Below are 27,176 nucleotides of genomic sequence, written 5' to 3'. Positions count from 1 at the left end.
ACCCCCAGTGACGTGCGAGCCAATGTTTATCCCATGTGAATACATACTGTGATCATATCTGTTTTCGTGGAAACCAGTAAAATGCAGAAGGAGGCTATTCGGCCCATCGAGTCTGCACTGACCCTCCATTCCTGCACCCCACTCATGAGAGGAGTGGGACGGATTTCAGGGGTTGGAATGGGGGTCAGAGTTGCTCCATCGGACCCAATATTCCAGTAGAGGGCAGGTGCGTGAGCTTTCGGAGGGTCAGTACATACTCGTTGTGCCGAATGGTCTTCATTTGCACAATAGGGATTCTCTGATTCTATGACAGCAGCGGGTTTAGGTGGCGAAGCCCTTGTGCCATACTGCCCACTCCTGACACCATGGAGAAATTCTGATCTCTCAAGGACGTGTAACAAAAAATAATCTATTTACTTTTGAGCAGCTGCTCCAGGCTTGTGCTCTGAGCGCGATCCGGGGAGAACACCTGATCATTTTAGATGCGGAACACGTAATCACGTGACCATTCGGTCTGCACAGGCCTCCTTCTGTGCTGCCAGTTTCTGTGATTGAATTGCTTTAATTTGGAGCTGGACTGGGAAGTTCGGTGCTGTTCCATGTAAAGCAAAAATGAACTTCTCGGATATTTCCAAAGTAACTTATTTTCTTCCGCAAACAAATGAATCAATGGAATTGTGCGTTTCGGGAACTTGGATTTTCGAGTCTCTCAAGGCTTCTCTCCAAATCCAATGGTCATTTGTAAGGTAGATTCAACCGCTCCTCACATAAACACCGGGGCACCGTTCATCGCAGGAATGCAAGACCTTCCTGGAGTGATTCCTGGCCGGTTTTATAATGTTTTGTATGTTTTATAATGTTTAATGAATGACCTATTGAACCGAGCTGCTATGGTCGAGTGGTTAAGGTGTTGGACTTCCCCAGCAGGTTCGAGCCCTGCTCCCAGCGACTGTGGCCGAAGAATTAATCGGAATTTTAGTAAACGGTTTGACACAAGGTTCGCTGCTTAGCAAATTATAATCTCCTCAGGAAGAGGGATAATAATAATTCTGACAGCAGCCCGGCTAGCTCAGTCGGTAGAGCATCGGACATTTAATCCCACGGTCGTGGATTCAAGCTTCATATTGTTTTCAAGCCCCATATTGGGCGCTTCCATCTGAGAATGTTGAGCTGACCGAACTGTTTTGATAACAGGAAAACAAGGTTCTGTCCCGGGACTGGGAATCTAGAGGCCTGAACTAATCTTTCATGACAAGATTTGATAAATCTGGAATTGAAATTTCGTCTCAGTAATGGCGGAGAAAGGTTCTGATTCAGACGGATCACATTTCCACAACTGGGAACATATTTACACAACAGGGAATGATTTGACCCAACCACAGTGAAGATCTGTCAACGGCACAGTCACGGTTGCAGGACAGAGAGAACAGGTACACAGCAGAGAGCACAATTATACTGCAGCGAGCGCAGTTACTCAGCAGAGAGCTCAGTTACACAGCAGAGAGTTCAGTTACGCAGCAGAGAGCACAATTATACAGCAGACAGCTCAGTTACACAGCAGAAAGCTCAGTTACACAGCAGAGAGCACAGTTACACAGCAGAGAGCACAGTTACGCAGCAGAGAGCTCAGTTACACAGCAGAGAGCACAGTTACACAGCAGAGAGCACAGTTACACAGCAGAGAGCACGGTTATACAGCAGAGAGCTCAGTTACACAGCAGAGAGGACGGTTACACAGCAGAGAGCAGAGTTACACAGCAGAGAGCACTGTTACACAGCAGAGAGCTCAGTTACACAGCAGACAGAACAGTTACACAGCAGACAGCACAGTTACTCAGCAGAGAGCACGGTTACACAGCAGAGAGCACAGTTACGCAGCAGAGAGCACGGTTACACAGCAGAGAGCTCAGTTACACAGCAGAGAGCGCAGTTACTCAGCAGAGAGCTCAGTTACACAGCAGAGAGCACAGTTACACAGCAGAGAGCACGGTTACACAGCAGAGAGCTCAGTAACACAGCAGAGAACACAGTAACACAGCAGAGAGCACAGTTTCACAGCAGCGTACACAGTACCACAGCAGAGAGCTCAGTTTCACAGCAGAGAACACAGTAACACAGCAGAGGGCACATTTCCACAGGAGAGGTCTCTCTCTGATACAGTCTGTGAGTTCTCCCTCAATGCTCTCACCTTCTGACCTATTGCTCACGTGCCCACTCCCATGGTGTTGAAGTGTTTCCCATCAGTCCGTTCAGAACAATCCTTCAGCTGATATGTTGGAAATGTAATTTGCTGACAGAGACTATATTTCCAACATTTCACAACTGGCTGCACATCTGGACCAATGGAAAAATACAACCTTCTTCCGTTAGTTGTTGCAGATGTTAAAGGTCCATGAGGTGGTTTGGTGAAGTTAGGTCATTTGGCGTGTTGGCCGAGAGGTGAAGGTGATGCGCTGCTAATCCATTGTGCTTTGCATCTGCGGGTCTGAATCCATCCTCCTCGATGATCAATTTCCTGCATCTCCGTGTTGGGCCATTTATTGAGGGCGCCCTGATGATTCATTCAGTGTATCCGGAACTAGGATGGAGTTTAGATTCGGAGTACAACAGGCCTGAGGAGTGAATCTTCTTGCACCAATCTCTATCCCGACATTCCTAATCCTCTGTCTGATAATCGATTTAAATCACGACACCAGCTTTGGGCAGGAGTTTGGCACCATGAAAACTTGCGGCTTCAGAAACTCCAAAACAGACGCCAGCTTCATCTGGGGCACTGCTGGCAGATTTTGTCTTTCCAGAACCGGCCGCACAGCCGTGAAATCAAGTTCATCAGATGATCTCATTACACTGTAAGACGGAAGAGCAGAAGTGGCCCATTTGGGCCCATCCTGTCTGCTCCACCATTCAAAGAGGTTATGATTGACCTGATATAATCTTCAAACCCACTTTCCCGCCTTATCCCCATAACCCTTGATTCCCTTACTGATTTAATCTTGCACATATTAACTTCCCCAGCCTCGACAAGTATTCGCTTAGAAACAATGTTTCCACAGATACACTATACTCTGAGAGAACAAATTACTCATCATTTCTGATTTAATTGGGCGGCCCCTTACTCTGAGATCATTCCCTCTGGTCCTAGACTCTCCCACATGGAGAAACAACCTCTCAGCATCCACCCTGTCAACGCCCCTGAAAATCAATTGAATCAGTGAATTTGAATGGTGAGCTTTATTCCCTGTCCCAAAGAGTATTTCAGGCCTCTGGATTCCCAATCCAGTGAGATAATCTTTCATCCCTCTGAACAAAAAACAGTTGATTCAGCTCATTATTAAACATCTAGGGCCAGTGGGCCGATGAATGGCAGATGGAGTTTAATTTGGATAAATGTGAGGTGATGTATTTTGGTAGCTCAAATCAGGGATTGACCTAATCAGTTACTAGTAGGGAGTTGGGGAGAATTACAGAACAAACAGATCTAGGAGTACAGGTTCACAGCTCCTTGAAGGTAGTGTCGCAGGTGGATAGGGTGGTGAAGAAGGCATTCGGAATGCGAGGTTTTAAGCTCAAAATGTTGAATACAAGAGTTGGGACGTCTTGTTCAAGTTGCACAAGACATTGGTAAGACCACACGTGGAATATTGTGTTTAGTTCTGGTCACCCTATTTTCCGAAGGATATTGTTAAACTAGAAAGAGTGCACAAGTGGTTTACAAGGGTGCTACCAGGACTTGATGGTCTGAGTGAAAGGTAGAGGCTGGATAGGCTGGCACTTTTTTTCCTGGAGCGTAGGAGGCTTATGGATGATGTCATAGAGGTCTATGAAATAATGAGGAGCATAAATAAGGTAATGAGGAGCATCTGGAACGGGCTGCCAGAGGCAGTGGTAGAGGCGGGTATCATTTTGTCTTTTAAAAATCAGTTCGACAGTTACATGGGCAGGGTGGGTATAGAGGGATATGGGCCAAATGCGGACAAGTGGGACTAGCTTAGTGAAAGAAACTGGGCGGCATTGACAAGCTGGGCCGAAGGGCTGTTTCCATGTTGCCAACATCTATGACTCTATGACTCTGTCTGTCTTCCTGACAACATTAGAATTTCCTCCACAGAATTGTAGTGAACCGATTGATACATAATATTTTATTCTATACTTTATCCAAGTCAAACAGATACTGTGGACTCATCAGGGGATAAACAAAATACTAGGATGAGAGCGAATTGAATGAAAACACTGTTAGAAGGAATTATATTCCATAAAAAGCCCTGCAATGCTTGGATGGAAAGGTGGAACTATGAGCTGAGGAGGGAAAACTCGGCTGTCAGCAAGTTCCACCGGATTTCTGTATCAAACGACCGCGACAGGACTCGAACCTGCAACTTTCTGATATCATCATTAGATTCATCGAAGTCAGACGCCTTATCCATTAGCCCATGCGGCCACCGCCAATGACGTGCGAGCCAATGTTTATCCCATGTGAATAAATACTGTGATCACATCTGTTTCCATAGAAACCTGTAAAATGCAGAAGGAGGATATTCGTCCCATCGAGTCTGCACTGACCCTCCAATCCTGCACCCACTCATGAGAGGGGAGGGACGGATTTCAGGGGTTGGAATGGGGGCCAGAGTTGCTCCATCGGACCCAATATTCCAGTAGAGGGCAGGTGCGTGAGCTTTCGGAGGGTCAGTACAGACTCGTTGTGCCGAATGGTCTTCATTTGCACAATAGGGATTCTCTGATTCTGTGACAGCAGCGGGTTTAGGTGGCGAAGCGCTTGTGCCATACTGCCCACTCCTGACACCATGGAGAAATTCTGATCTCTCAAAGACTGGCGACCAAGGACGTGTAACAAAAAATAATGTATTTACTGTTTGAGCAGCTGCTCCAGGCTTGTGCTCTGAGCGCGATCCGGGGAGAACACCTGATCATTTTAGATGCGGAACACGTAATCACGTGACCATTCGGTCTGCACAGGCCTCCTTCTGTGCTGCCAGTTTATGTGATTGAATTGCTTTAATTTGGATCTGGACTGGGAAGTTCGGTGCTGTTCCATGGAAAGCAAAAATGAACTTCTAAGATATTTCCAAAGTAACTGATTTTCTTCCGCAAACAATTGAATCCGTGAAATTGTGCGTTTCGGGAACTGGGAGTTTCGAGTCTCTCAAGGCTTCTCTCCAAATCCAATGGTCATTGTAAGGTAGATTCAGCCGCTCCTCACATAAACACCGCGGCACCGTTCATCGCAGGAATGCAAGAAGTTCCTGGAGTGATTCCTGGCCGGTTTTATAATGTTTTGTATGTTTTATAATGTTTAATGAATGGGTTATTGAACCGAGCTGCGATGGTCGAGTGGTTAAGGTGTTGGACTTCCCCAGCAGGTTCGAGCCCTGCTCCCAGCGACTGTGGCCGAAGAATTAATCGGAATTTTAGTAAACAGTTTGACACAAAGTTCGCTGCTTAGCAAATTCTAATCTCCTCAGGAAGAGGGATAATAATATTTCTGACAGCAGCCCGGCTAGCTCAGTCGGTAGCGCACAGGACATTTAATCCCACGGTCGTGGATTCAAGCCCCATATTGTTTCATATTGGGTTCAAGCCCCATATTGGGCGTTTCCATCTCAGAATGTTGAGCTGACCAAACTGTTTTGTTAACAGGAATACAAGGTTCTGTCCCTGGACTGGGAATCTAGAGGCCTGAACTAACCTTTCATGACAAGATTTGATAAATCTGGAATTGAAATTTCGTCTCAGTAATGGCGGAGAAAGGTTCTGATTCAGACGGATCACATTTCCACAACTGGGAACATATTTACACAACAGGGAATGATTTGACCCAACCACAGTGAAGATCTGTCACCGGCACAGTCACGGTTCCAGGACAGAGAGAACAGTTACACAGCAGAGAGCACAATTATACAGCAGAGAGCGCAGTTACTCAGCAGAGAGCTCAGTTACACAGCAGAGAGCACAGTTATACAGCAGGGAGCACAATTATACAGCAGAGAGCTCAGTTACACAGCAGAAAGCTCAGTTACACAGCAGCGAGCACAATTATACAGCAGAGAGCGCAGTTACTCAGCAGAGAGCTCAGTTACACAGCAGAAAGCTCAGTTACACAGCAGAGAACTCAGTTACACAGCAGAGAGCACAATTATACAGCAGAGAGCGCAGTTACTCAGCAGAGAGCTCAGTTACACAGCAGAGAGCACAGTTATACAGCAGGGAGCACGGTTGCACAGCAGAGAGCACAGTTAAAGAGTAGAGAGCTCAGTTACACAGCAGAGAGCACAATTATACAGCAGAGAGCGCAGTTACTCAGCAGAGAGCTCAGTTACACAGCAGAAAGCTCAGTTACACAGCAGAGAGCTCAGTGTCACAGCAGAGAGCACAATTATACAGCAGAGAGCTCAGTGTCACAGCAGAGAGCACAATTATACAGCAGAGAGCGCAGTTACTCAGCAGAGAGCTCAGTTACACAGCAGAGAGCTCAGTTACACAGCAGAGAGCTCAGTTACACAGCAGAGAGCTCAGTTACTCAGCAGAGAGCTCAGTTACACAGCAGAGAGCTCAGTTACACAGCAGAGAGCACAGTTACGCAGCAGAAATACATTTAATTGCCTATCTTTGTGCAACAGAAAACCCCGTTTTCCTAAATAACCAGTTTGTCCATCTCAGTATCTTGCTGGTTTGCACTGCATCTCTTCTGTGTGTCATTGTGTGTGTGTCCTGATAGTCTCTTCCTGCTTTTCTGTGTGTATTTCTCTGTCTGTTACAGCCGTGCTGAAGTTCCGTGTTATTGTCCAGCCAAAGTGAGCTTCACAACACTTGGGTTCTCGTTTAAAAAAAAACAGTTATCTGGCTGCCGCAGAACAATAATTGCGAACACGGCGGACCTAAGGAGCGGAGTGGCGCAGCGGAAGCGTGCTGGGCCCATAACCCATAAACCAACCTCTGCTATTTATATTCTCACTCACACCAAAAGTAAACATGTCGCTATCACCGTGCATCCGCCTTTTCGTTTCAGTAAATTAGTATCAAAGTGTTGCTTCCAGTGTGATCCGGACATTTGTCATTTCACATCACTGTGAAGCTCAAAGTAACGAAATCGGGAAGCTCTTCAATTGACTTTCTCTGAGGGAAACAGACAACATCTGCTGTGGTGTGTGAGTTTTACTGGTGCCAATATCACATCTCCACTGACAGAAATGGGTTATGTTTTATTAACACAGTCATATCATTTGATAACGATAGAACCAGGAGTTTTTCAATGTTTCCCAATTCCTTTAACAGAGCGAAGGGGAAAAGTTTATATAATAACTTCCAGGAATACCCCACAGGGGGTAATAAGGACAAGGTAAGGGCAGCACGGTAGCATAGTGGAATTGCTTTGACAAAACATTGAATTCTATACCCGTCAGTCTGGCCTCAATAAAACTCGAGTTGGATTTTTAGGCATAGTATTATTTATTTTTAACCAACTTGCAAGTCTAACTCGCTTCACAAGAACCCAGAACACAAGCTGCCTCCTGGGTCTTCCGAATCGAGTGTCATTGGAGACAAAGGTATCTCTACAAATACATTCAAATGGCATCAAGTTTCATATACACGATTCCCGTAGGCCATCCTATACACCTCCTGACCTGGCCACACATCCGAATTGGCTCACTTCTCATTCCTTAACCCTGGGCCTCTTGTTACCGAGCATCCTTTTCTCCTCCTCCACCAGACACCCCTCCCCCCCTTCCTTGCCATGCTGTCTGAAATCCTTTGTCTGTGGCCTAAACATCTACATTACTGTAACTAATATATTTAAACTAACTATTTTATATCACATTCATCAGCTTCACAGGTCCCTGTTCGATTCCCGGCTGGGTCACTGTTGTGCAGAGTCTGCACATTCTCCCCGTGTGTGAGTGAGTTTCCTCCGGGTGATCCGGTTTCCTCCCAAAGTCCAAAGATGGGCAGGTTAGGTGGATTGGCCATGCTAAATTGCCCTTAGTGTTGGTTGAGTGGGGTTATTGGGATAGAACTTCAAGTGCAGAAGGAGGCCATTCGGCCCATCGAGTCTGCAGCGGCTCTTGGAAAGAAGTGCAGGAAAGGAGAGGATGTGCAGACTCCGCACAGACAGTGACCCAAGCTGGGAATCGAACCTGGGACCCTGGAGCTGTGAAGCAATTGCGCTATCCACAATGCTACCGTGCTGCCCTACATAGTTTTTTGAAGAATAAAGGGATTAAGGGTTATGGTGTTCGGGCCGGAAAGTGGAGCTGAGTCCACAAAAGATCAGCCATGATCTCATTGAATGGTGGAGCAGGCTCGAGGATCCAGATGGCCTACTCCTGCTCCTAGTTCTTATGTTCTTATGTTCAGTCTGACTTAATATTTTAGGCACCATCACTTGCTGAATTTGCGCAGCTGTCCGCGCTGCACACTCTGCTTGTTCATTACCAACGTCAACTGGGGTCGGAAATATCCGCGGGCATAAGGAGGGCCTGCAGTAGGTCATTAACTAAACCCCGGTGGGATATTACCGTGCCGGCCGAGATAAGGAATCCCCTATTCTTCCAGAGCTGTGGGTTTGCTGTCGTCGAGTGTTCATCGTTTCAGGGACCTCAAAATATTTTATGGAAGTGCCGTCTGGCGTGACTTGAAGTGCGTACTCTGTTGGATCTGAATGATCCACTGTCCTCCTTACCATAGGCCCCAGATCCTTGGCATGGTACTGGTCGTGGACCTGACGTGTAATATGAGGGCCCACAGAAGCTGACTGTGTCCATAAATGTGGTGGTATTGTAACAAAATCGGCTGTACCTTCTTTTCCCGTGACTGTGGCTGTAACCTTGACTGGCCATTCGGTCCCAATTAACGGCCGGTATTTGTCCTCCAACTCCCTGTTTTTTCCGGTTCTGTCATAGACCAGGGTAACGTGGTGCAGTGAATGTTCCATGTCTAACGTCCACCACTGGGGAGTGATAGAAATATAGCACTGTTGTCTCATCCTCCATGATTGAACCGTTACCCCTTCGTCTCCGCACTCTAGCTGTAGCTGGAAGATACACAGTAAATCTCGGGCCAACAAGTTACAGTACAATCCAGTAGTCACCACAAACAGATGATCCGCAGACTTATTCTCATAAGTGGCTGTCACAGGTTCAGAAATAGGATACTCGCACACCTGTCCTTGAAACCCCGACAAATGCTGGGTGTGGCCGGATACTGGTAGTCGAAGTTCTGATTGCACCGAAGACATGACTTCTCCAGTGTCGATTACAAATGGACCGTGTTGATCTCCTATCTGCAGAGAAATAATAGGTTCCCTGTCCGATTGGAGAGCCGGTATGACTAAATTAGCTAGTCAATCTTGGGTGGGGAAAAGGTTTGCCTGGGAGAAGTCAGTGTACCTCGTCTGTCCTCCCATTGGTTGGTACCCCCTCCTTTGGGTCGGGTAGTCTCCTTCTGCTGCCCGTCTTTTAAAGGGGCATTCCTGTTGCCAGTGATCTGCACGGCCGCAATTAAGACATGTATTGTTCCCTCTATATCTGCCCCGTCCTCTTTTCCCAGTAGACCAATGGCCCCTCAGAGGGGGCGGCAGTTGTGAAGCTGTTGGTGCATACGGTGGGCCATAAAGAGGAGCTGAGGGTCCATTTGGGTGGGTTTGATATCCTACCCCATGTTGATCCACCCACCCAAGGTCACAATATTGGGGTTCCAGCTGGTAAGCCACCGTATCTGCCGCTGGTTGGGAGTCTCAGATCATCCTTTTTCATTACATACTCAGTCTTAATCTTTGTAACTGAGCCTCCTTCCTGGCCTACACACTCCTTCCAATAAAATCTGACTGCCCTGGCCATCAGAGAAGGGTCGTTCTCTGACTAATTCATGTTATTACAGTTCACGGCAGCAGCAACGGAAGGTGCTAGGCAATGCATTAACATAGCACAACATTGAAGGGAACTCTGACCATTTTGGTACGGCAAGTCGCCTGACTGCCCACGGTAGATTTCATTAAAATGTTCCAGAAATTCCTCTGGCTCTTCAGTCTTTTTAGGTTTGAGGTCTAAGATAGCAGAAATGTTTATGGGCGTTTGTAATGTGACATTCAACACATTCAGGATGTGTGCCCGTCTATCGTCGTCCAAAGTATGGGCTTGCTGATGTGCGGCGTGCCTAGCATAATTCAAGTGATTGCGATGATGGCTGTACTCTGCTGGGGTTAAAACCTGCTGGACTAGGGCCCAGATGTCCCTAGAATCAGCTTGATAAACTAAGATGGTAGTTCTCAGGTAATCCACGAAAGCAGCAGGAGATTTCTTCCTGTCTGGGATTGCAGCCAGAATAGCCATCATCTCATTGGGTCTCCATGGGAAATAAACGTCTATCGTGGGCTGGGCGGCCGCCGTTACAGCATCAGGGTTTGGTATTTTCCTAATCGGCAACTGTCTCAGAGTCTCACTAGGGGGCGCTCTAACGGATTCCTCTGGCTCTTCAAAGACTTCGACGTCCTTCCCTGCGACTAGGGGGAGCTCCAGCTTCTCAGAACCATTCCCATCCTCTTTCTTTGTTCTCATACTTTTCTGTCCTGCCATATCGGTCTGAAGGGATCTAGGTGGTATGCGTGATTGTTTCTGGATATGATCAGGCCCCTCTCTCATTGTCCGAGATCGGGTCCTAGAGCTAACTGGGCTTGTTGAACAGAGCTCCCCTTCTCGAACAGGCGGTGAAGATGCTGAAATAGGATGCAAGCTATCAACCGAAGGGGCTGGAGAGGCTGGCATGATTTGAATCTGGGGAGCAGCGACTGGATATAAATTATGATACCCTGCTGGTTCCTGAATTAGTGCAGACAGTGCTACTGGTGCAGTCGGGACTCTACCCGACATGGTCCGATTTTCTAGGTGCTCATCTGCTTCTGACAATGCAAGGTCAGTCATTGAACTATGTAGCTCTTTTTTTTTTTCTCGAGTCCATCCTCTCTTTACTTGCGCGTTTTTTGAACGCACACTCCTTTTTCAAGACCTCCAGAGTTTTCTGGTTCCCCATTTCACTTATTGGAATCCCCATTTTAAGGGCATTTTCTTGCCAATTTAATAACATGATCTTATCCCTCTCATGTTGACAATATTGTCTCCATAATCTAATTAACTCTATAGCTTTCATACTTTGGCTATCTTTTTTTTAAAAATGTATTTGCCTATTTATGACCAATGGCAATTTCTGCTACTTGGCAAAAGTATTTAAAAGGTTTTAACAGTGTTCTTTTAAAACTTAAAATGTTTGAAAATTCAAATTGAATTACTGCAACCTGCAAGCTTAGCTCTGATCTCAACTCAGAACTGAATTTACGATTTGCTTAACACAAACTTGTATAACTTTTACAACTTAATTAATTCTTTATCTTAACAATTTTTCTTTTAACAAGTTTTTCTTACATTCACAAAAATGTTGGCTGCTATCAATAAGGGAGCAGTTAGCTGCGGTGATTTATACCGGAGCAAAGTCAACTGTCATCTCCAGATTTACACTTTTTAAAATGGTGTCAGTGAGTTTCTTTAATTTTCTATTAAATCACAAATAAAATGAGATAAACATTATTTCAAGTAATTCAAACTGAAGATTCTGGCAATTTCAATCAATTGCTTGCTATAATAATTAACTTTTATCAAAGAGGTGGAGAAATCCACTGGTTTCCTTTACCTTTTACTTCCTTCAAAACGTAACTTTGCTGGAGTTTCACTGACTCGAAAGAAAGGTATCCAATTCCACCACAAGCTGCAACTTTGCTGGGGTTTCAGTGACTCGAAAGAAAGGTATCCAATTACACCACAAGCTGCCTGCTATCTCAAGCTGCTGTTAACCCTTTGAGGGACTTCTGCTTTAACTAACATGCAGCATCCAGTTTCTCTTAAAATGTATCTTTTCTCGCCACTACAGTCCAAGGATACAATTTTCGCTTAATCAACAATAGTTTCAAAAACACTCTCGTGGAACTAAACCATCTTGCCAGATGTCCCATCAGTTCAATTTTCTAATCCCCAGACTGACCTTTGATTTCATCGAGACGATCGTTCCATACCAACCGCGAGTGACCAGACAAATCAGACCATGAGAAGAGGGGAAAACCAATGTGTGTCATTTTACAGCTACACACATTGTGGGCCCGTTTCACTTTCCTTGTCTAAAATCAGTCTAATTCTGATTTCGCAGTTGGACGCTAACCGTCTGGAGAAATCCCGGGTTTCCGGCACCAAATGACAAAACATTGAATTCTTTACCCGTCAGTCTGGCCTCAATAAAACTCGAGATGCATTTGTAGGCATAGTATTATTTATTTTTAACCAACTTGCAAGTCTGAATCGCACCACACAAACCCAGAACACAAGCTGCCTCCTGGGTCTTCCGAATCGAGTGCTATTGGAGACAAAGGAATCTCTACAAATACATTCAAATGACATCAAGTTTCACATACAGATTCCCATAGGTCATCCTTTACCCCTCCTGACCTGGCCATACATCCTAATTGGCTCACTTCTCATTCCTTAACCCTGGATCTCTTGTTACCCAGCATCCTTTTCTCCTCCTCCACCAGACACACCTCCCCCTTTCGTGCCATGCTTTCTGAAATCCTTTGTCTGTGAACTCCCTAGAATTAGACTGGCCTACATCTACATTACTGTAACTAATACATTTAAACTAACTATTTTATATCACATTCATCAGCTTCACATTTCCAGGGTTCCAGGTTCGATTCCCGGCTGGGTCACTGTCTGTGCGGAGTCTGCACATTCTCCCCGTGTGTGAGTGCGTTTCCTCCGGGTGCTCCGGTTTCCTCCCACAGTCCAAAGATGTGCAGGTTAGGTGGATTGGCCATGCTAAATTGCCCTTAGTGTTGGTTGAGTGGGGTTATTGGGTTATGGGGATAGGGTGGTGTGGGCTTGGGTAGGGTGCTCTTTCCAAGAGCCGGTGCAGACTCGATGGGCCGAATGGCCTCCTTTTGCATTGTCAATTCTATATATAACAAAATCCAATAATAAATTACTACAGAAACCGAGATCACAGTTTCGCCACTCGGACGGATGTGAACAATCCAACCAGACTATTTAGAACAAACGGAGATTCCTGCCTCCAGCCACCTCACTTTCTCCAGCTCTCTTCCTCAGCTCGAAACACACGAAATCACGCAAACGCCTCCGATCAAATTATTATTGCGGTGGCCGGGAATCGACCCCGGATCAACTGCTTGGAAGGCAGCGATGCTCCCCAGTATCCCCCCATCACTTACTGCCGAATGTTGAGTCCTTTTAATGCTTTGCTTTGTTTCGTAAACAACGTTTTGCTGTGTTTCTGTTATTTCACTCCAATTTAAAATGCTCATGAATGAAACTGTCCGTGTCGCACTGCTCCCGTTCAGCCAGGAGATGGCACCAGTCCACAATAAATGTGGTGTTTGCAGCAATGTCGACTTCTGATGTTCTGTGTGTCATTATTTTGGACTCTTGCCCTGAGACCTCACCTTGTCCTTAGAATTTACTGAATTTACAATGCAGAAGGAGGCCATTCAGCCCATCGAGTCTGCACCGGCTCTTAGAAAGAGCACCCTACCCAAGGTCCACACCTCCACCCTATCCCAGTAACCCAACCCAACACTAAGGGCAATTTTGGACACTAAGTGCAATTTATCATGGCCAATCCACCTAACCTGCACATCTTTGGACTATGGGAGGAAACCCACGCAGACACGGAGTCATTTCGGGAACATTCCCACAGAGAGAAATTCCTGGAACCAGCGGCAGAAAAACATCCTGAGCCTGACGTGATTTGAACACGCAACCTTCTGATCTGGAGTCAGGCGCGCTACCGTTGCGCCACAAGCCCAAGTGCGGACCATTACGGGTTTCTCCTCATAGATTTATGTTTTATTTATACCCAACTGTGCGAAAGAAACGCAGAGAAGTCAGATTGAGGGATATTAAAGGGCCCTGAAGTAAAGCAGCTGTACCACGTGGTTAAGGTGATGCACAATAATCCATTGTGCTCTGTACACGTGGCTTCAAATCCCATCCTCGTCTGTAACGTGTCTGTTGTGTCTCTGTTTGGTCCACTTCATGAGGCTGAAGTGAAAATGCTGTGATTTTTAGCTTTTGTCGGAGGGCTTGGGTGGTGAATAGTCGAACACTGTCCATATTGAAACCACATTAAAAATGTTGAGAAAGTTACTTATTTCACTCCTCGCTGTACTTGCCACTAAATTCTGAGTGAGAAACTTTCTCTTCCTCAGTTTGAAACTCACAAAGAGGTGCAAAAATTGCAAATTTATTATTGCGATGGCTGGGAATCGAACCCGGGTCAACTGCTTGGAAGTCAGCTATGCTCACCACTATACCACCATCGCTCACAGAATGGAGACGTGTCCTTTTGGTTCTTTAGATCAGTTTGATTAACTGTTTCGTAACAAATACTTACTTTGCGTAAGTTATTTCACTCCAATTTAAAATGCTCCGTGTCCGTGTCGCACGGCTCCCGTTCAGCCAGGAGATGGCACCAGTCCACAATAAATGTACATTCTATGTGTCATTACATAGGACACTTACTCTGGCCTGAGACCTTAACTCGTCCCTGTGTCCTGATGCTGCCATTTTCACCCTATTTCAGTAATCATAGAATGCCTCCAGTGCAGACGGAGGCCATTCGGCCCATGGAGCCAGTACCGACCCTCGGAAAGGCCACCCGATTTCGGTCAGGATGGCCGAGCGCAGGTCGCAGTCTCCTCTGGAGGTCAGGGCTCGAATCCCACTCCTGAAATTGACTTTTCCTCCGCGAGGCACCATCCAAACCTGGAACCCCTCCCTAACAGCACTGTGTGTGTACATACACCATATGGACTTGCAGCGGTTCCAGAATCCCCTCACCGCCCATTCTCGCGGTCAATTAATGTTAGACTGTAAATGTTTGGCCGAATCAGCGACAATCACAGCCAGAGAGACCTGCAATAACCCTCAGGGCAGGAAAGGCAACTCATTGTCCTTTGACCCAAAAGCAAAATACTGCGGATGCTGCAAACCCGAAACAAAGACAGAAAAGGCTGGAAATATTCAGTTGATCCGGTAGCTTCTGTGGAGAGAGAAACAGGTCGTTCCAACGAAAGGTCAGGTTGTGAAATGTTAACTATTTCTCTTTTCACAGATACGACAGATCTGTACAGTATTTCCAGTATTCCCTTGTGATTAGCTGAACATCCTCAGACTCTGTAGCTTCGTCCGGTAAAGTGTCTGTTCACTGAAGAAAAATCTGGACTCAAATCCCAGCCCAGCCTTATTCCGTTTGACCACCTGTGCGATTGAGAACTTCCTCCACAACAGGGGGAAATGTGTTGGATTTCTAGTCGGAAAATATGCCTTTTGCAGGGTTAAATTCAGTAGAATATCTACAGAGATTGTAACGCAAGGACTGATTTCAGCTGCCATCATCCAGTTGTTAAATCTTTCCACTAGAAATCCACCGGATTTTCCCCTTTGACTTGAGTCCTGCTCCCAGAGGATCTGTTCAGTATTTTCAATAATATTATATTTTGAATGCTCTGTATCCAGAGAATTGTGACGCTGAAATTGCTCACACTTCTCTCCATTGTTATCTACTCTGCAGGTATTGACTACACCGTCTAATGGAGACACGCTCACAGGGCTGTGAGAGAGGCTTTCTTTCAGGCGTGAGGCCTCTTTTGGTCCATCAACAGCAACCGGATGCCTGCAGAGAAACTCGGAATACCGAGCCACTCTTCCCAGGATGAACTTAATCAGGGACAAGATGTTGTTTGAAGAGATAATCAAAGGTCTGAGGATTTGGGTTGAGGTTCCTGGACTTTTGTGAAGAGACCAAGGTGGTGGAGCAATGTGACAATAGCAGGATACGAGTTTGGGATATTATCCAGTCTGTGCTGGGGGGCCTGCGGGAAGGACGTTGTCTTGTCTGCCCACCCAAGCTGAATGTTGGGATTGAGCTGGTGTTCAGATTCCGAGAGGAATGTGAAATCCTTTCACTGAGTTTCAAGCTCACAGTGCGGTTGAGTGTCTTGAGTTACAGGAAGATACAGGCGGGATGGTCAAATGGGCAGAAAAGTGGCTGATGGAATTTAACGCTGAAAAATTAGATGTGATCCATTTGGTAGGGATTTTCGCAGTAACTTCATTGAGGTGTTAATATAAGCCTATTTGTGACAATGAAGAATATTATATTATTATTGTAGAACTAATGTGAATGGCCTGACACTGGGAAGTCCTGAGGAACAAAGGGACTTTGGAGTGTTTGTCCATAGATCTCTGAAGGCAAGGTTAATAGGGTGGTGGAAAAGACATTTGAGATACTTGTCTTTATCAATCGGGGCATGGATTACAAAAGCAGAGAGGTCATGGTGGAGTTGAATAGAATGTTGGGTAGGTCACAGCTGGAGTACCGTGTGCAATTCTGGTCACCACATTCTAGGAAATATGTGACTGCACTGGGTGGGGTGCAGAGGTGATTCAGCAGGATGTTGCTTGGGATGTAGCATTTAGGATGTGAAGAGAGGTTGGATAGGCTTGTTTTCTCTCTCTCGCGGGAACAGAGATGACTGAGGGGTGATCTCATCGAGGTGTACAAGATTATGATAGGTATAGACAGGGCGGATAGGGAGCACCTGTTCCCTTCAGTCACAAGGGGACACTGTATTATTCTGTGATTCTGTTACAGATCAGATCTTGGAGGTATCGCTGCTGTATTCCCAGGAGGCGGTGGTCTGATTCGGAGAGCAAAAGCTTCCATCGAGGACGGGGTTCTCAATAAGAACAAACTGGAGGTGTGGGATGTTAGAATCTGCTCAGCACTGATTCATTTTTATTCATTGTTGTGTCCTAGAATAAACACGTGGATTGTAGCTGTCCATTCAAAACAAAAATACAATTCGGAAGTTTCTGGCCAGTAACTTCACCATGTCCACGTTACATCACTCAGCATCCTCAGCTGCATCACATCTGGTCCACGTTTCCACAGCAGAGAGTACATTTCCACTGGAGAGATCGCAGTTTCTCAGCAGAGCACACAATTTACGGCAGAGAACACAGTAACACAGCAGAGAGCACAGTTTCACAGCAGAGAACACAGTCCCACAGCAGAGAGCACAGTTTCACAGCAGAGAGCACAGTCCCACAGCAGAGAGCACATTTCCACAGGAGAGGTCGCCGTTTCCCAGCAGAGGCACAGTTCACAGCAGAGATCATATTCCACAGCAGAGAGCAGTTACACAGTAGAGATCTCGGTTCCACAGTAGAAATCACAGTTCAGCGGGAGAGAATATACTTAAATATCGGAAAGCAGTTTAATTAACATCAGGGAAGACCTTTCAATAACAGAGTGAAGATGCAGATAACACAGTTACACAAGAGGAAAGAGGGGAGATTTTACAACAAAGAACAAAGACAAAGAAAAGTACAGCAGAGGAATAGGCCCTTCGGCCCTCCAAGCCTGAGCCGACCATGTTGCCCACCTGAACTAAAATCTTCTAGTCTTCCTGGGTCCGTATCCCGAAATTCCCATCCTATTCATGTATTTGTCAAGATGCCCTTCAATGTCACTATCGCCCCTGCTTCCACCACCTCATCTGGCAGCGAGTTCCAGGCACCCACTACCCTCTGTGTAAAAAAACTTGCCTCGTACATCTCCTGTAAACCTTGCACCTCTCACCTTAAACCTATGCCCCCTAGTAATTGACCTCTCTACCCTGGGAAAAAGCCTCTGACTATCCACTCTGTCTATGCCCCTCATAATTTTGTAGACCTCTTTCAGGTCTCCCCTCAACCTCCGTTGTTCCAGGGAGAACAAACCAAATTTATTTAACTGCTCCTCATAGCTAATGCCCTCCATACCAGGCAACATCCTGGCAAATTTCTTCTGCACCCTCTCTAAAGCCTCCACATCCTTCTGGTAGTGTGGCGACCAGAATTGAACACTATACTCCAAGTGTGGCTTATCTAAGGTCCTATACAGCTGCAACATGACTTGCCAATTCTTATACTCAATGCCCCGGCCAATGAAGGCAAGCATGCCGTACGCCTTCTTGACTACCTTCTCCACCTGTGTTGCCCCTTTCAGTGACCTGTGGACCTGTACACCTCGATCTCTCTGACTGTCAATACTCTTGAGGGTTCTACCTTTCACTGTATATTCCCTACCTGCATTAGACCTTCCAAAATGCATTACCTCACATTTGTCCGGATTAAACTCCATCTGCCATCTCTCCACCCAAGTCTCCAAACAATCTAAATCCTGCTGTATCCTCTGACAGTCCTCATCGCTACCCGCAATTCCACCAACCTTTTTGTCATCTGCAAACTTACTAACCAGACCCGTTACATTTTCCTCCAAATCATTTATATATACTACGAACAGCAAAGGTCCCAGCACTGATCCCTGCGGAACACCATTAGACATAGCCCTCCAGTCAGAAACGCACCCTTCCATTGCTACTCTCTGCCTTCTATGACCTAGCCACGTCTGTATCCATCTTGCCAGCTCACCCCTGATCCCGTGTGACTTCTTCACCTTTTGTACCAGTCTGCCATGAGGGATCTTGTCAAATGCTTTACTGAAGTCCATATAGACAACATCCACTGCCCTCCATGCATCAATCATCATTGTGACCTCTTCGAAAAACTCTGTCAAGTTAGTGCGACACGACCTCCCCTTCACAAAACCGTGCTGCCTCTCTCTAATACGACCATTTGTTTCCAAATGGGAGTAGATCCTGTCTCGAAGAATTCTCTCGAGTAATTTCCCTAACACTGACGTAAGGCTCACCGGCCTGTAGGTCCCTGCATTATCCTTGCTCCCCTTCTTAAACAAAAGAACAACATTGGCTATTCTCCAGTCCTCCGGGGCGTCACCTGAAGACAGAGAACACTGCAACTTAATGGGAGCACTTTCTATATATGATCAGTCAGTCGATGCTTGTGTGCGTGTGTGTTATCTTGTGTAAGGTGACAGTGTCCAGCTGCTGCGTGTGTGTGTGTGTCCAATTGTTGGTGAGTTACACAGTGGAATTGTGCCGCCAGGGTGCGCTGTCGAGCACATGTGGTCCTGATGAACAACATTGCGGAAGTGAGGAATTGTGTCGCTTCAACGCAATACTAATAATCATAGAGCAGAGTGTGCTGGGCCCATAACCCAGAGGTCGATGGATCGAAACCATTCTCTGCTAGTTATTTTTTATACTTTCCGTTACAGTAAAAAGAAACATTTAGCTTCTCACCACAAGTATATCTGACATTTCTTTCCAGGAAACGGGTTTTTTACTCGGCTGGAAGAGGGTTCCAGCAAACACTTAATTTGTGCAACCAATGTCTGAAATGGCATTTACTCACACACGGACACACGCTGTGAATGCTGCAAACACACACAGGCTTTCCATGATTGCAGAATGTTCAGCACCATTCACAACTCCTCTGTTAATGAAACAGTCCATGTCCAAATGCAGCAACCTGGACAATATCCAGGCTTGGGCTGAAAAGTTCCAGGCAAAGACCATCTCTAATAAGTGAGAATCTAACCATCGCCCCTTGACATTCACCGGAATTCCCATCGCTGAAACCCCACTGCCAACATCTGACTGATTGCCATTGGCCAGAAACTGAACTGGTCATTTAAATACTGTGGCTAGAAGGCAGGCCAAAGACTCGGACTCCTGTGGCGAGGCACTCACTCCCTGACTCCCCAAACCCTGTCGACACAGCATAAATCAGGAATGTATTGGAATAATTTCCATTTCCTTTAATAGTTGCAATTTCAACAACACTGAATAGGTTTGACACCATCTAGGACCAGGCATCCTGCTTGATCGGCACCCCATCCACAAACACTCACTCGCTCCACCACTGATGCAGAGTGGCAGCGTGTATACCAGCTACAGGATTCACTGCAGGAAGTCACCAAGGCTCCTTTGGCAACACCTTAAAAAACCCACATCCACCACCATCTAGAGAGGGACAAGGGCGGCCGACACCACGACCTGGAGGCTCTCCTCCAGCCACTCACCATCCTGTATTGGAACTATATCTCTGTTACTTCACTGCAGCTGGATTAATTATTTCTCTGATGTAATGTATCTGTCTCTGTGTATATCTGTGTCTGTGAGCACATGCGTGTTTCTATATATGTGTGTGTATTTGAGAATTTGTGTGAATGTTTATGTGCCTGTGTGTGTATACCTGTGTGTGCGGGTGTGTACAACTGTGTGTGTATAACACGTGTGACTCTGTATACTGTGTGTGTACACGTGTATATACCTGTGTGTGTATGTTTGTGTATCTGTGTGTGTGCAACTGTATGTATAATGTGTGTGGGCCTGTACACTGTGTGTGTATCTCTGTGTATACGTGTGTAAAGCTCTGTGTGTATACCTGTGTGTGTGTATGGGTATACGTTTGTGTGGTGTGTGTGCACGCAGTCTTCCGTTTGTATGTCATTATTGTTTCCTCTCTGAGAGTCTTTTAACCATTTCTAAATCTCTCAGAGGTACAATTGTTGAGTCTGATTGCTTTTTGTGATTGCTATTTATGAGTGAGTACAGTGTCTTTCAGCATCTTACTCTGAACAACCGTTTGAGAATAATCCTGAATCTGTCATGCTCCAGGACTCAGTGTGAGGATGGATCTTACTCTAAACATGTGTTTGGGGATTATCCTGTACCTGTCAGGCTCTGTGACTCAGTGGGAGGATGCGATTCAGGATGTGACCTTTCAATCTCTGGGACAGTTTATAAGTTTGCATTCATTCCACGTAAATTTCCAGCACTGAAAGAAACCATTGCTGTGGGAGGTTTGAAGCAAACAATGTGAGAGTTTTGGACCAGCATTTAATATCAGAACACAATTGTGAAAGATAATGTAACCTTCAATCTGATACTGGATTGCTCTGGAAGTTAAACTCAGGTTGTACACATGATTTGATCTGTGACACTCAGTCTGATTCGGAGTCAACATTTTGACATGAATGTAAAATGGACCACAGTCTGGAATTGCTGCAGTATCTTCCATCTGGAACAGATTCAGTGAGGATTTTGCAATAGTTTGCAAGTTACAGCTCAGTTCATAGTCAGCGAAATGAGATTGTATCTTTTATTTTCATAAACTTTGTCGCTTTCAGCATATCTCAATCGGAGAATGCACCTGATATTTGTGTTTGCAACTAATCTATTTGAGAGGACACACTCTGAGGATTAGTACAGCCACCCCTGATGTGAGTGATGTGGCTGGTATTTAACTCGAATCTCAGAGTACATTATTAAGATTAATTGTGTAATTCTTAACCGGAAACCATGTGTCAGTTTTCTCTGATATTGATTATTTCACTAAGCTGCTCCATTGTGGAACTGATACAGTGATGATGAGAATGGGTGAGAATTTGCACTGGGATTTATGGGGCCTCCTGTCAGCGGTACTGAGTTAGGGTGACATGGACACAGCGTCTGTCTCTCCTGCTGTTTAATTGATGGGTTGAAACTGTGTCCCTGGAACGATTTCTGCTGCCTGAGACTGTGGAACTGATGACCTGCCTGTGTCTCTTTGCTCTGTCAGTGACAATGTACGGATTGTGTGTGACAAGGAGCTGGCGACACTCTTCCCAAAAACTTGTTGGGAGGAAACATCACATTTATTCATCTTCAGAATATTCTGGTATTTGTCGGTGGAAACAAATTATATTTAAAACTCAAGGACAGTCAACAATTAACCAATCACAGGCCAGGGAGAAGAATGTGGAGGTTTTGATTGGCTGACATTTTCAAATTCGAAACTCCCGCCAATTTCAGTTCAGGAAAATCCCAATAACGGAACGGCTCAATGTTCAGGAAACTATTTTCCCTCCCAGAATCCGGGCGCTATTTTCGGAACAGTCTGATTTTGTCAATCTCTTCTCTGTAACCGGCGACCCCGTTCAGCAATTTAAAATGGAGCAAATCTCAGCTCACTGCAAAAGCAGAAACACAGAGATTACCAACCAACTCCTTCACACAGGCTTCACAGGGACAGAGAGAAAGGGCTGATTTCGGAGCCTCTCTCCTGAAAGCGGCCGGGAATGTTACTGGGAAGTGTGGAGAGAATCCCCGACTCTATCCAGCCGGTGGAACAGGCAGCTTTGTGTCCGGAGAATAGGGAGGGCCGGGGAGAGGCAGATCTTAAAGCGCTGCAATGGACTCAGGTCCTGTGTGTGCTCAAATCTCGCAGATTCCGTCCCCTGGGAAACCTGCGGAACAACAGATCAGCCCGAAAATAACCTCTTCATTCCCGCCTTTACTGTGTTCCGGGAGCGGGTACTACAACACCCGAGAGAAAAAAAATAAAAATTTCCTTATTAATTTAACTCATCAGTTGTTAAACTCTGAATATGGTTATCATTAAATTTAAATAATTCCCTCCTGAAATTGTGCTTCTCCTCATTGTCCGTCACAAATACCAGACTGGGTTGAAAATCCGCTCTCAATTCTGTTTGATTCTCTTCTGTGTGAAAGTGTCTGTGACGGGCGGGTATGAAGCCACATTCACAACATTCTGGAACGGGACAAATCTCTCTCCTCCACAAAGAGATTTCTCATCAAGTCAATGCGGGAAAAGATGGTGCAGCTTTTTCACAGAGATTGTGGGTGGCTCTTAAAAGAGCCGTTGTGTTTGGGGTGGTTTTCAGTCCATTGTGGATTTTACTTGGAGCTGGTGTACTTGGTCACCGCCTTTGTCCCTTCCGACACGGCGTGCTTGGCCAGTTCCCCGGGCAGCAGCAGGCGCACGGCGGTCTGGATCTCCCGGGAGCTGATGGTGCTCCGCTTGTTGTAATGGGCCAGGCGGGAAGCCTCACCCGCGATGCGCTCGAAAATATCGTTGACGAAGGAGTTCATGATGCTCATGGCCTTGGAGGAGATGCCGGTGTCGGGGTGAACCTGCTTCATCACTTTGTAGATGTAGATGGAGTAACTCTCCTTCCTCGACCTTCGCCGCTTCTTGCCGCCCTTTACTGCCGGTTTCTTAATGACTTTCTTGGCTCCCTTTTTGGAAGCTGGTTTCGATGTTGGTTTCTTCTCGTCAGCCATCGTCAATTTCACCCAGAAATAAAGCAAACCCCTTCCGAGCGCAGATTAAATAGACAGAGCCTCACATCTATTCTAATGAGGAATGGGGAAAGGAATGATTGTGATTGGACATTGTGAAAATGAGGACAGCCAGTTACGTTCTGTTTATTTGATTGGAGATGTAAACAGACCAATCACATTTAGGAATTTCCACCAATCAGAAACCTTCTTACTACAAACAGGGCATCCATTTCAGAAAGAATGTCTCCAGTCCCAGTTTGTCAATGTGTAAAGATTCACCGGGAAAAGTCACCTGGCTGTCGGTGAGAGGGATTGTGCGGCAGTCTGGGATTCCTTCAGGAACTGTGAGTGTCTTGTAATGTGTGAGAGTGTGGGATTTACTCACTCTCCGATACTGTGTGAGAGTGTGGGATTTACTCACTCACTGATACATTGTGTGAGTGTGGGATTTACTCACTCTCCGATACTGTGTGAGAGTGTGGGATTTACTCACTCACTGATACAGTGTGTGAGTGTGGGATTTACTCACTCTCTGATACAGTGTGAGAGTGTGGGATTTACTCACTCTCTGATACAGTGTGAGAGTGTGGGATTTACTCACTCTCTGATACAGTGTGAGAGTGTGGGATTTACTCACTCTCTGATACAGTGTGTGAGTGTGGGGTTTACTCACTCTCTGACATAGTGTGTGAGTGTGGGATTTACTCTCTCACTGATACAGTGTGTGAGTGTGGGATTTACTCACTCTCTGATACAGTGTGTCTGTGTGATTTACTCACTCTCTGATACAGTGTGTGCGTGTGGGATTTACTCACTCTCTGATACAGTGTGTCTGTGGGATTTACTCACTCTCTGATACAGTGTGTCTGTGGGATTTACTCACTCTCTGATCCAGTGTGCGTGTGGGATTTACTCACTCTCTGATACAGTGTGTGAGTGTGGAATTTACTCACTCTCTGATACAGTGTGTGCGTATGGGATTTACTCACTCTCTGATACAGTGTGCGAGTGTGGGATTTACTCACTCTGATACAGTGTGAGAGTGTGGGATTTACTCACTCTCTGATACAGTGTGAGTGTGTGATTTACTCACTCTCTGATACAGTGTGTGTGTGGGATTTACTCACTCTCTGATACAGTGTGAGTGTGGGATTTACTCACTCTCTGATACTGTGTGTGAGTGTCGGATTTACTCACTCTCTGACACAGTGTGTGAGTGTGTGGGATTTACTCACTCTCTGATACAGTGTGCGAGTGTGGGATTTACTCACTCTCTGATACAGTGTGTGAGTGTGGGATTTACTCACTCTCTGATACAATGTGTGAGTGTGGGATTTACTCACTCTCTGATACAGTGTGAGAGTGTGGGATTTACTCACTCTGATACAGTGTGAGAGTGTGGGATTTACTCACTCACTGATACTGTGTGTGAGTGTGAGATTTACTCACTCTCTGATACTGTGTATGAGTGTGGAATTTACTCACTCTCTGATACAGTGTGTGAGTGTGGGATTTACTCACTCTCTGATACTGTGTGTGAGTGTGGGATTTACTCACTCTCTGATACAGTGTGTGAGTGTGGGATTTACTCACTCTCTGATACAGCGTGAGAGTGTGGGATTTACTCACTCACTGATACAGTGTGTGAGTGTGGGATTTACTCACTCTCTGATACAGTGTGTGAGTGTGGGATTTACTCACTCTCTGATACAGTGTGAGAGTGGGGATTTACTCACTCTCTGATACAGTGTGTGAGTGTGGGATTTACTCTCTCTCTGATACAGTGTGTGAGTGTGGGATTTACTCTCTCTCTGACACAGTGTGAGAGTGTGGGATTTACTCACTCTCTGATACAGTGTGAGTGTGGGATTTACTCACTCTCTGATCCAGTGTGTGAGTGTGGGATTTACTCACTCTCTGATACAATGTGTGAGTGTGGGATTTACTCACTCTCTGATCCAGTGTGTGAGTGTGGGATTTACTCACTCTCTGATACAGTGTGTGAGTGTGTGGGATTTACTCACTCTCTGATACAGTGTGTGAGTGTGGGATTTACTCACTCTGATACAGTGTGAGTCTGTGGGATTTACTCACTCTCTGATCCAGTGTGCGAGTGTGGGATTTACTCATTCTCTGATACAGTGTGTGAGTGTGGGATTTACTCACTCTCTGATACAGTGTGTGAGTGTGGGATTTACTCACTCTGATACAGTGTGTGAGTGTGGGATTTACTCACTCTGATATAGTGTGTGAGTGTGGGATTTACTCACTCTCTGATACAGTGTGTGAGTGTGGGATTTACTCACTCTCTGATACAGTGTGTGAGTGTGGGATTTACTCACTCTCTGATACAGTGTGTGAGTGTGGGATTTACTCACTCTCTGATACAGTGTGTGAGTGTGGGATTTACTCACTCTCTGATACAGTGTGTGAGTGTGGGATTTACTCACTCTCTGATACAGTGTGTGAGTGTGGGATTTACTCACTCTCTGATACAGTGTCAGTGTGGGATTTACTCACTCTCTGATACAGTGTGTGTGTGTGGGATTTACCAACGTTTTACAGTTCCAGCAGAACCTGCCTGTTCTTAAACTCTGTGCCTCGGCTAATATAGTCTGTGGTATCATGAGCCTGTCATTTTTAAGCTCAGGGTCGTGTCCTGTGGGTGGATCTCGGGAAGGTTCCAGGATGGTGGCGGTAATCAAGATTGCGGGGGGAAGCTGCAAGCTGACCTGAGGGCCTGTATCAAAGATGAATTCTAGCAGCAGAGGGAACAACTGTGAAAAGACCTCATCAAGGCCACTGAAGGGACTTCCGGTTGCGGTGATGTCTAGCTAGCCGCACGCTTCGGCGGCTCCAGCTCCGACGGACCTTCGGGCTCTTTTAAGAGCCCCAACGGGGAATTTTTCGACGCGCAACCCGGTGTGGGGTGTGTGAGAAGGGAGTCCCCCCCAAACGAAGGAGGAAAAAACCGGCGGCGGCGGCTGCAGCGGGAGGAATCGTCGACCAAAGGGTCAGAAAGAGAGAAGTACAAGATGGCGGCGGAGAAAGCGCAGGCGACATGGGGGCCTGAGCAGGATGAAATTGTGAGATGGTGCGTGGAGCTGCTGAAGAGGGAGGTGCTGACCCCGTTGCTACAGGCAATTGAGGGGCTCAAGGAGACATTAAAGACCCAGAAGACTGAGCTCCACGTGGTGGAGCAGAAGGTGACAGATATTGAGGACGAGATCCTGGGCCTGGCGGTTAAGACACATACGCATGAGGCACTTCATAAAAAGTGTACTGAAAGGATCGAAGCCCTAGAAAATGGAGCGCGAAGGAAGAACCTTTGGATACTGGGTCTCCCTGAGGGTGTGGAAGGAGTGGACTGTGGAGCGTATGCAAGTACGATGCTGAGCTCACTGATGGGTGCTGAGGCCCCTACCGGCCCCTTGGAGGTGGAGTGGGCAAATCGGATTCCGGCGAGAAGACCAAAAGCGGGAGAACCACCCAGGGTGATAATCGTGCGATTTTACCGCCTTAAGGATAGAGAAGAGGTCCTGAGATGGGCTAAAAAGGTGCTGAGTAGCAGATGGGAGAATGCAGTGGTACGGGTATACCAGGATTGGAGTGCGGAGGTGGCGAGAAGGAGTGCGAGCTTCAACCGAGCCAAAGAGCTGTTGCATAAAAGGAAGGTGAAGTTCGGGATGCTGCAGCCGGCAAGACTATGGGTCACGTATCAGGAGAGACACCATTATTTCGAGACGGCGGAGGAAGCATGTACCTTCATCAAAGAAGAGAAATTGGATCGGGACTGATGCTGCAGGAAATGTTATTGTTAATGTTGTGGTTGAAGTTAATTGAGAAGTAAATTGGGAAGGGGGGAGACATTGGGAAAATGTGGGCGCCGGTGAGGGAGGAAAGACGGAACATAGTTGGGGAATGGGGAAGGGGAGGGGGAGGGGAAAGGGAGCTGCGCCATAAGAGGCGGGTCAGGTAAAGGGATGTTACCGCACCAGAAAGAATAAGGCGGGAAGACAGGCGCAAGGCGGATGGGAGTTCCCCACACGGGGGGGGGGGTCGAGGAGTGAGC

At 46.3% G+C, this 27,176-nt stretch overlaps 1 long non-coding RNA gene and 2 other non-coding genes across 4 annotated transcripts in view; all 3 read right to left on the bottom strand.

Annotated features, from left to right (window-relative positions):
* Nucleotides 1-13,800: 13,800 nt before the first annotated feature.
* Nucleotides 13,801-13,872, bottom strand: trnaw-cca (transfer RNA tryptophan (anticodon CCA)). Its single transcript has one exon. It is a non-coding gene; the product is annotated as a tRNA-Trp (tRNA).
* A 445-nt stretch (nt 13,873-14,317) lies between these two features.
* Nucleotides 14,318-14,389, bottom strand: trnag-ucc (transfer RNA glycine (anticodon UCC)). The gene has a single exon. It is a non-coding gene; the product is annotated as a tRNA-Gly (tRNA).
* A 2,440-nt stretch (nt 14,390-16,829) lies between these two features.
* The window catches only part of LOC140400007 (uncharacterized), a 33,530-nt gene continuing 23,183 nt past the window's right edge, over nt 16,830-27,176 (bottom strand). For both annotated transcript variants that reach the window (XR_011937959.1, XR_011937958.1), the window contains one exon: nt 16,830-17,368. This is a non-coding gene — a long non-coding RNA (uncharacterized lncRNA). The remainder of the gene's footprint in view (nt 17,369-27,176) is intronic.

This window comes from Scyliorhinus torazame, chromosome 24, assembly GCF_047496885.1.
Source record: "Scyliorhinus torazame isolate Kashiwa2021f chromosome 24, sScyTor2.1, whole genome shotgun sequence".
Lineage (NCBI taxonomy): Eukaryota > Metazoa > Chordata > Chondrichthyes > Carcharhiniformes > Scyliorhinidae > Scyliorhinus > Scyliorhinus torazame.
Note: the sequence above shows the minus strand (reverse complement) of the source record. Positions and strands in the feature narration are given on the sequence as shown.